The sequence below is a fragment of the Euprymna scolopes genome, chromosome 13 (assembly GCF_053919585.1).
Source record: "Euprymna scolopes isolate OS-2025 chromosome 13, ASM5391958v1, whole genome shotgun sequence".
Lineage (NCBI taxonomy): Eukaryota > Metazoa > Mollusca > Cephalopoda > Sepiida > Sepiolidae > Euprymna > Euprymna scolopes.
In genome coordinates, this window is record NC_136494.1 from 74218277 (window position 1) to 74225754 (window position 7478).

General features: G+C 32.3%; 1 long non-coding RNA gene across 1 annotated transcript in view; it reads left to right on the top strand.

The window, feature by feature from the left end:
* LOC145292358 (uncharacterized) overlaps positions 1-3775 on the top strand; it is a 51014-nt gene extending 47239 nt beyond the window's left edge. Inside the window, exon 2 of the long non-coding RNA XR_013869583.1 lies at positions 2966-3775. This is a non-coding gene — a long non-coding RNA (uncharacterized LOC145292358). The remainder of the gene's footprint in view (positions 1-2965) is intronic.
* The last annotated feature ends 3703 nt before the right edge of the window (positions 3776-7478 follow it).

The window sequence follows — 7478 nt, forward strand, 5'->3', positions numbered from 1 at the left end:
ACTTAAATGAGCTTATAACGGGCGTTGCAACCCAACATCCGGTTTACGACTTCCAGTTGCGCATGCGTACATAAACATAAACCCATAACAGCGTAAACAAATAAGCACAAATCGCTGGACCGGTTTCGTTCGAACAAACGGACGTCCTTAGAAAAGCGAATATCTTAAATTTAAATTTCAAAATATAGGAAGCAATTAAATTTCAAAATATAGGAAGCAAACGCAAAACATAATTACAAATAATACATGTAATCATCGACCTGTTTCATATATACGGTATACATTATACTAAATAATTAACGCGACAATAAAACGTATTGTTTTTACTGTGTATGTTTTCAGCGTCCCAATTTTTTTCGCGTTTTTTATAATTTCAGATGGGAAAGATGGTGATGTTTTGCAACTATTCTATTTTACAACTATACTTACAAATAAATCAACTTTAACCCCTTGACAACTATAAGAGCATTTTACAACGGCGATTTACACACCGCCTTCCTTTTTTATTTAAATGTATTCTCCTTTTTTAATACACCTTTCTTAAAAACATTCATACATTTTTTCTACACTACCAAAATAAGTAAATAATCCCGAAAATATGTTTTTTCTTAATTTGCGTTACAAATAAATAATCACCGTATTGTTTTACTGTGTACGTTTTCAGCGTCCCAATTGTTTTTTTTTTCGCTTTTAAATTATCCAAATAATCAATTGTTAATACTTTCTGCTTTTTTTTACACCGTTAATTTCCGTATCACGTTTAAGTTATTTAACGCAATTTTATTGCAAATAAATCTACTTTAATCCGTTGACAACCATAAAAGCATTTTACAACGGCGATTTACTCACCGCCTTCCTTTTTTTTTACATTTTCTTCTCCGTTTTTTAATAAACTTAGAATCATTGTTTTTATCTGCATTCTTAACATGAATAAATAAATCCGAAAACATTTTTGTTTTTAAGTAACATTTTATTTTCATTTTCTATTTAAAAAGCCATTTTTAACATTGGGAGAGTTTTTTTTAACTATTCTGTACTTTCAACTAACAATTTCATTAAAAAAGATACATCAAAATTTGAATTTAACTTGAATTTAAGTATTATTGTATCTGCTCAGTGCACATTTACCTAGAAGTATGGCAAACCACTTATAATTAACTTGAATTTAAGTATTATTGTATCTGCTCAGTGCACATTTACCTAGAAGTATGGCAAACCACTTATAATTAAACGGCTGTAAGTTTTTTTTTCAAAAATAATCAATTATAATAAACAGAACGACTCATAGAAATCTATCTATATTCTTTTTTCATTTTAATATAATTTCATCGAAATGCTTCTGTTATGTTACAAACAGCTTTTCCTTTACGTCATAAGAGTCACGCTCATACATTAATTCCATAGGTAATATAACATAATGACCCAACGGGGCGCGGGTAGTCTAGTCTAATATATATATATATATTAGTGTTCGGAAAATTAATAGGAATCGGAATTGGGAATCGGAAAAATCAGAGCCATTTGGGGTATCGGAATCGGAAAGATTTTAGGGTATTTCCCGACGCCAAAACCGATTCCTTTAATTTGTCTTCATTTAGTTTGGACTAAAGTAAACATATTTCACTGCTTGTAGTAATAATAAAATAATAAATATTTATTGATTTAAACTTCCAGTAATGTCTGCAGATCACCCCCTCACAAGTGTGTTTTTACGTTTGTAAAAATATGAGTACATTTAAGATGTGTTCTTACAGTAGTCGGGACAAAATAACACTTTTATAGTAAAATATTTAGAAATTTATAAAGATTCGGAATCGGAATCGGTATTTGTGTCGGAATAATTAGGTTTATTTTTTGTTTTTGTTATAAAGGTGGGTCAACATCATTACACTAAGCTTCATAGAAAAAAAAAAACAACAACAAAAAAAAAAAACGAAAACAACAACAATCGCCCCTGAAGATGATCGGATGCACCGATAGAAAACGATCGAGAACAATATGGCCGAAAAACAGTTTTTGGGCATTATACTGTATAAGTTACCCACTGAAATTAAAAAGACCGCCCGGCAAATTGAAAAATTATCCATTAAGATCGGGTAAAAGAATAACTCCGTCGTGTTCAATCAGATGTGTTTGAATAATAACCTGCTGCCAAAATATACTAATATATATATATATATATATATATATATATATATATATATATATATGTGTGTGTGTGTGTGTGTGTGTAAATATGTATATATATCTATATATATATATGTGTGTGTGTGTGTGTGTAAATATGTATATATATCTATATACGCGGTTTTTTTTATATTCAAAAGTAATGGACTAATGAATTCAACGAGGTTGTTAGATAGTGCTCAATAAAAAGAGCTGATAATACTTGTTTATTGTTATATAAACATGCTCACATCCCGCTGCTACAAATAGCCACTTGTTTCAATCAAACAACAGATATCATCAGGCAACGACTTGACTATTCAAAAGTTCAATGAATAAACTATTATTATTATTATTATTCATTGAACTTTTGAATAGTCAAGTCGCTGCCTGATGATATCTGTTGTTTGATTGAAACAAGTGGCTATTTGTAGCAGCGGGATGTGAGCATGTTTATATAACAATAAACAAGTATATATCTATATATATATGTGTGTGTGTGTGTAAATATGTATATATATATGTGTGTGTGTGTGTGTAAATATGTATATATATGTATATAAATATGTATATATATATATATATATATATATATATATATATATATATATAACACGAAGGATTAGCTTGGAAGAGATCAGTAGGTGTAAACTTTAGATAATTTCGATGAAAGCCACCTATTATATTATTAGATGCTATATATTTTGTCTGTCATTTTATCGTGTAACGATCTTTTTGATTTTTTTTCCTTTCTATTACGTTTTATTATACGAAATTTCCGTTTTCTTTCTTTTCACAGAAAAAGATCAAATGCTGTCTGGAGATCGAAGATCTTGACAATCAGCGCTAAATGAACAAACAAGGATCTCTGATTGAGTCATTTTTATCGATGAGCAATTACTACCCGTTATACTTTTTTTTTGGATATAAAACGATCAATCTGAGACAAAATACGGCAGGCAGCCACTGGGGAAATTCCACACGCAATATAAAAGAGACATTTGAATTAGTCATCGTATAATTCAGCTTTGGTGTCTGTCTGTCTGGAATCAAATATTATATTATTAAAAATAAACTTTGTGTAAAATAACAATAGTCGCTGATAGTATTCACCTATTAGGGATACACTGTATCAACCGCTATATGTTCTATACGAGTTTATATGTTGAAAACTCATGTGTGATAAATAGGGCTATAACAACAGCATATTCTTTTCATACTTAGACTCTCGAGTATATATCCGACACAGTTAGACACAATTAATCAACTGAGAACCACATCGCTCTACATAAAAACATATAAGATATCAATGAATATATACGTGAGAATCCAAACAAGGAAGAGAATATGCTGTTGTCATAATCATAGTGATGAATAAGACGTGTTATGTATATATTAATACGGTAGCATGTGTGTTATTTTTATGTGTCACCCTTACATCTTTTTTCTTTCGAGTGTCTGTCGTTTAACTGTTATGACCTACTATTTCTTGTAATAAAGAATTTTACCAAGAATTCTATATAAGTTTTGGTTTCAGTTTCGATTATAGCTGAAGGAACTCAAGTTATATATATTAAGAGAAAGAGAGAAATAAAAAGGAACAAACCGAGTTATGTTTTCATCAACGTTTCGTTTTATTTCGAGACTTCCTCTGGATGAATGAAATTAAGAAAACGAAAACAACACTACAAATATTTGAACAATTTCTTGTGAAAAGTGTGGTGCTCTTTCGTTTCAGCAACGACAAAAGACGTTGGAAATTCAAAAACGGGTGGGGGAGGTATATCTTTTTTCTTCATAAGTTTTGGTTTCGGATTCGATTTAAGTTGATGCACCTAAGTAATATGGATATTGTTTTTTTTTTTTTTAATTTCTTAAATCACAACTTTATCATATATAAACATCATTAGAAAATTGATTCTGTAATAATATAAACGAAATTTGGATAAATTAAAATATATTTAAGCGTAGTTGTCGACCAGGCTATGCCGGGTATCCCTACTAGCTTCGATAAATACTTTTGCAGTTTAAAGAAAAGAGTTACGATAATATCATGGCGTATCCATTTACGCTGAACATCAACAGAACGCCAATATAAATATATTACATATGAAAGAGTCCGCTGTGTTATTTCAACAGGTCCCGCTAGTTAATATTGTTGTTGTTCTTGTTGCTATTATTATTATTATTATTATTATTATTATTATTATTATTATTATTATAATTATTTACTCACTAGGTGTAGTTACACAGGGAATCATCACAGATTTCTTTTTCGGAACAACATGTGGTGTTCTTTGGAGTCTGCGTGACAACAAGTCTTCCCAGATTTCTAGTAGTCTTCAGCTGTTTCGATAACCTTTGCAGATGAATTTTCTATTATCGCAACAATAGTTTACCATTGATTTCGAATTGGCATCGACCATTGGGCTTCACTGAAATTTGGGTGACCATAAGTCTCCCTAAGGTCCCAGTCCTCTTCGCTCTCATCCAGCGGAGGTCCGGTTAGTGATTTCTCTCCCCAGTTTATCCATCCTCCCTGACCCTCTACAACTCTTTAGTACAGAGGCTATTGATGACAACTCTTCTTTTTGAGTGTGAGCGTAGGAGGGTTGATTTACAATTGTAATTTCAGCTTATTATTATTATTATTATTATTATTATTATTATTATTATTATTATTATCTGGGTATCTGGCTAAGAGTACTGAATCTTTTGTTTGTGCAGCACAAGAGCAGGCATTATTGTTAAAAAAAGTGGTTCAAGGATAGGAAGTTGCTGCAGAATGCCGGATTTGTGGTAAAACCGCACAGTCAATTACTCACCTTGCAGCAGGGTGTAGTGGATTAGCCCAGAGAGAGTACCGCAGAAGACACGATCGCATGGGACTCCGGATATATTGGGAGGTGTGTAAGAAGGTTGGAGTGAAGTGTGCTGGAAAGTTGTTTGAGGAGGTGCCTGGTAAAGTGACAGGTGAGGATGGCATATTTGAGTAAGGCCTCATATTTTATAACTCAAAAAGTTAAAAGAAAGAGCTACGAAGATGAAAGTGGTAACATTAAAATGAACGACATTTTGTGCTCCAGAATTCATTTCTCTATATACTCGGCCCTGTCGGTGGGGCATTAGAATACGCCGACTGTCCCCCTGCAGAGGGTAAAAGTCCCTCAATGGGGGTCCTGGATATGACCTTAAACTATATTCAGTGGTGAGGCCCCAGCTTGTGGGCTTTGGGGAGTGTGGAGCCACCCTTTAATTACCATTGCTCCCAGGTCCACTCTGACCCGCAGTGGTAGTACTTGTTAGGGTCCCAACTATGGGTTAAATAGAAACCGACGTGAAAACAACAAATATATTCTATTAAAATAATTTTTCTTCCAAATCTTTGGATTCGTCATTAAATAACCCGAAAAGGGTTGATATGCCGTAAAACAACCAACCAATCTCTACATACTCACCATTATTTTCAATGCATATTTGAATTCAATGACGCATCTCCGCTTTTGACGCACGTATATGGCAGAGTATTTTTTAGTCTCTCACACTGCCAATATCTGTATCAGAGAGATGAAATTCTATGCCCGTGAAAGCATCAGTTCAATCATCATAACAATGCAATTTGCAATTCCTTCTGATCCATTCGGACAGAATTATAAATAGGAGGCATTTCATTTTTTTTTTTGGGGGGGGACCACCCCTGCTATTTATACCATTGCAGATGTTTACGTTAGTAATTACGGCACATATAACCAGTGGGTTTTTATGATACCTTATCGTAACGAGAATTCTACTCTTGAGGCCAATTTCTGTTATCAATAAAAAAAAACAAAAAAAAAAAAACGAAACCAAACATCGATAAAGTTGTAGTAAACAAATGCATACTTTTTCCTTGCTCAAAATATTGATTCCATTTTCTGCTTTTTCTTAAATACGCATTCACCGAAGTAAACCAAATAAATAATACTTACAAAAAAAGATAGAAATAATGAAAGAAAAACAAGAATTCGCGTGTTGATGTCTAGTTTGTATATGACATGTGAAAGTAATTTGTTTTAGCACGATACGATCTCTGCCCATTAGCGGATTGTCACATTAAATGTCAGAAAGCCGGGTTTGAGAGATCAATATCCAAAATAACCTCTCCTAATAACGATCTCTCTGTCTACTCCCATCACACACACACACACACACATATATATATATAACTACTTCATTTACTCACATAAAATTAATATACGAAAGTATAAATTTATGCGTAAACTTTAGTATTTACTTCAAAAGTGCTCAATACGTAGGTAGAGCTAGTTAGTAAGTTATAAAATATATATGGCGATTAAGCTACACTGAATATTTCGCGTTTCATCCACTCTAGGACTCTTCAGGCGTATGCGTATAAGCCTGAAAAGTCCTAGAGTGGATGAAACACGGAATATTCAGTGTAGCTTAATCGCCATATATATTTTATAACTTACTATATATATATGTCTATATATATATATATATATATATATATATATATATATATATACTAGTATATTAAGAGAGATTTTGACTGTGTGTTTTTATGAGTGAGAGAAAATTCGTTTCCTATGGGGTCAAAAACAGCTGCGTCAATTTTTATGAAATTTACTACAAATGTACTTTATGTGACTGGCAGAGCTTGCAAATCGGTTTTGTATCGGAATGTCTTCGATAATTATCGATACTGGATAATCGAAGAAATCCGATAAAAGCATGAAGAAGCGATTTTGGCTAGAGTCAACACATTATACAGCCTAACATCACAATTGCATTTGAGAAGTTATGTTGTATAGGGTCATTATTATTATTATTATTAATATTATTATTATTATTATTATTATTATTATTATTATTGTTATGTTATTGTTCGTTGTTATGAAGTCTTATTAAAAGTGAGTCTTAGAGAGTCTTATTAAGAGAGATGCTGCGTTCTGTGTTCGTGTTATGAAGAGATTCATATATATAAAATGTTCATACTTAGAAGTGTAGAAGCTCTTTGAGTTAGGAGACAGTGTTGATACAGTCTTAGTGTTCACATTGTAGATATGAGATGTAGAGACATTTTGTATGTGAAGACATGTTAAAACACAGGATATATAAGACATATAATGACAAATTCACTTTACCTTTTGGTAGAATTACAACACAAAGACGACGTTTATAAAAACACATGACGCATTTATTTCTTATTCGACCTGTCGGTAGCTTTCTTAGTCAGGAATTCAAAGTTTTACATTCTGTTTCAAAGGTGACCGTCTCGCTTCCAGACGTTCGACTGTCCATCTCTCGAC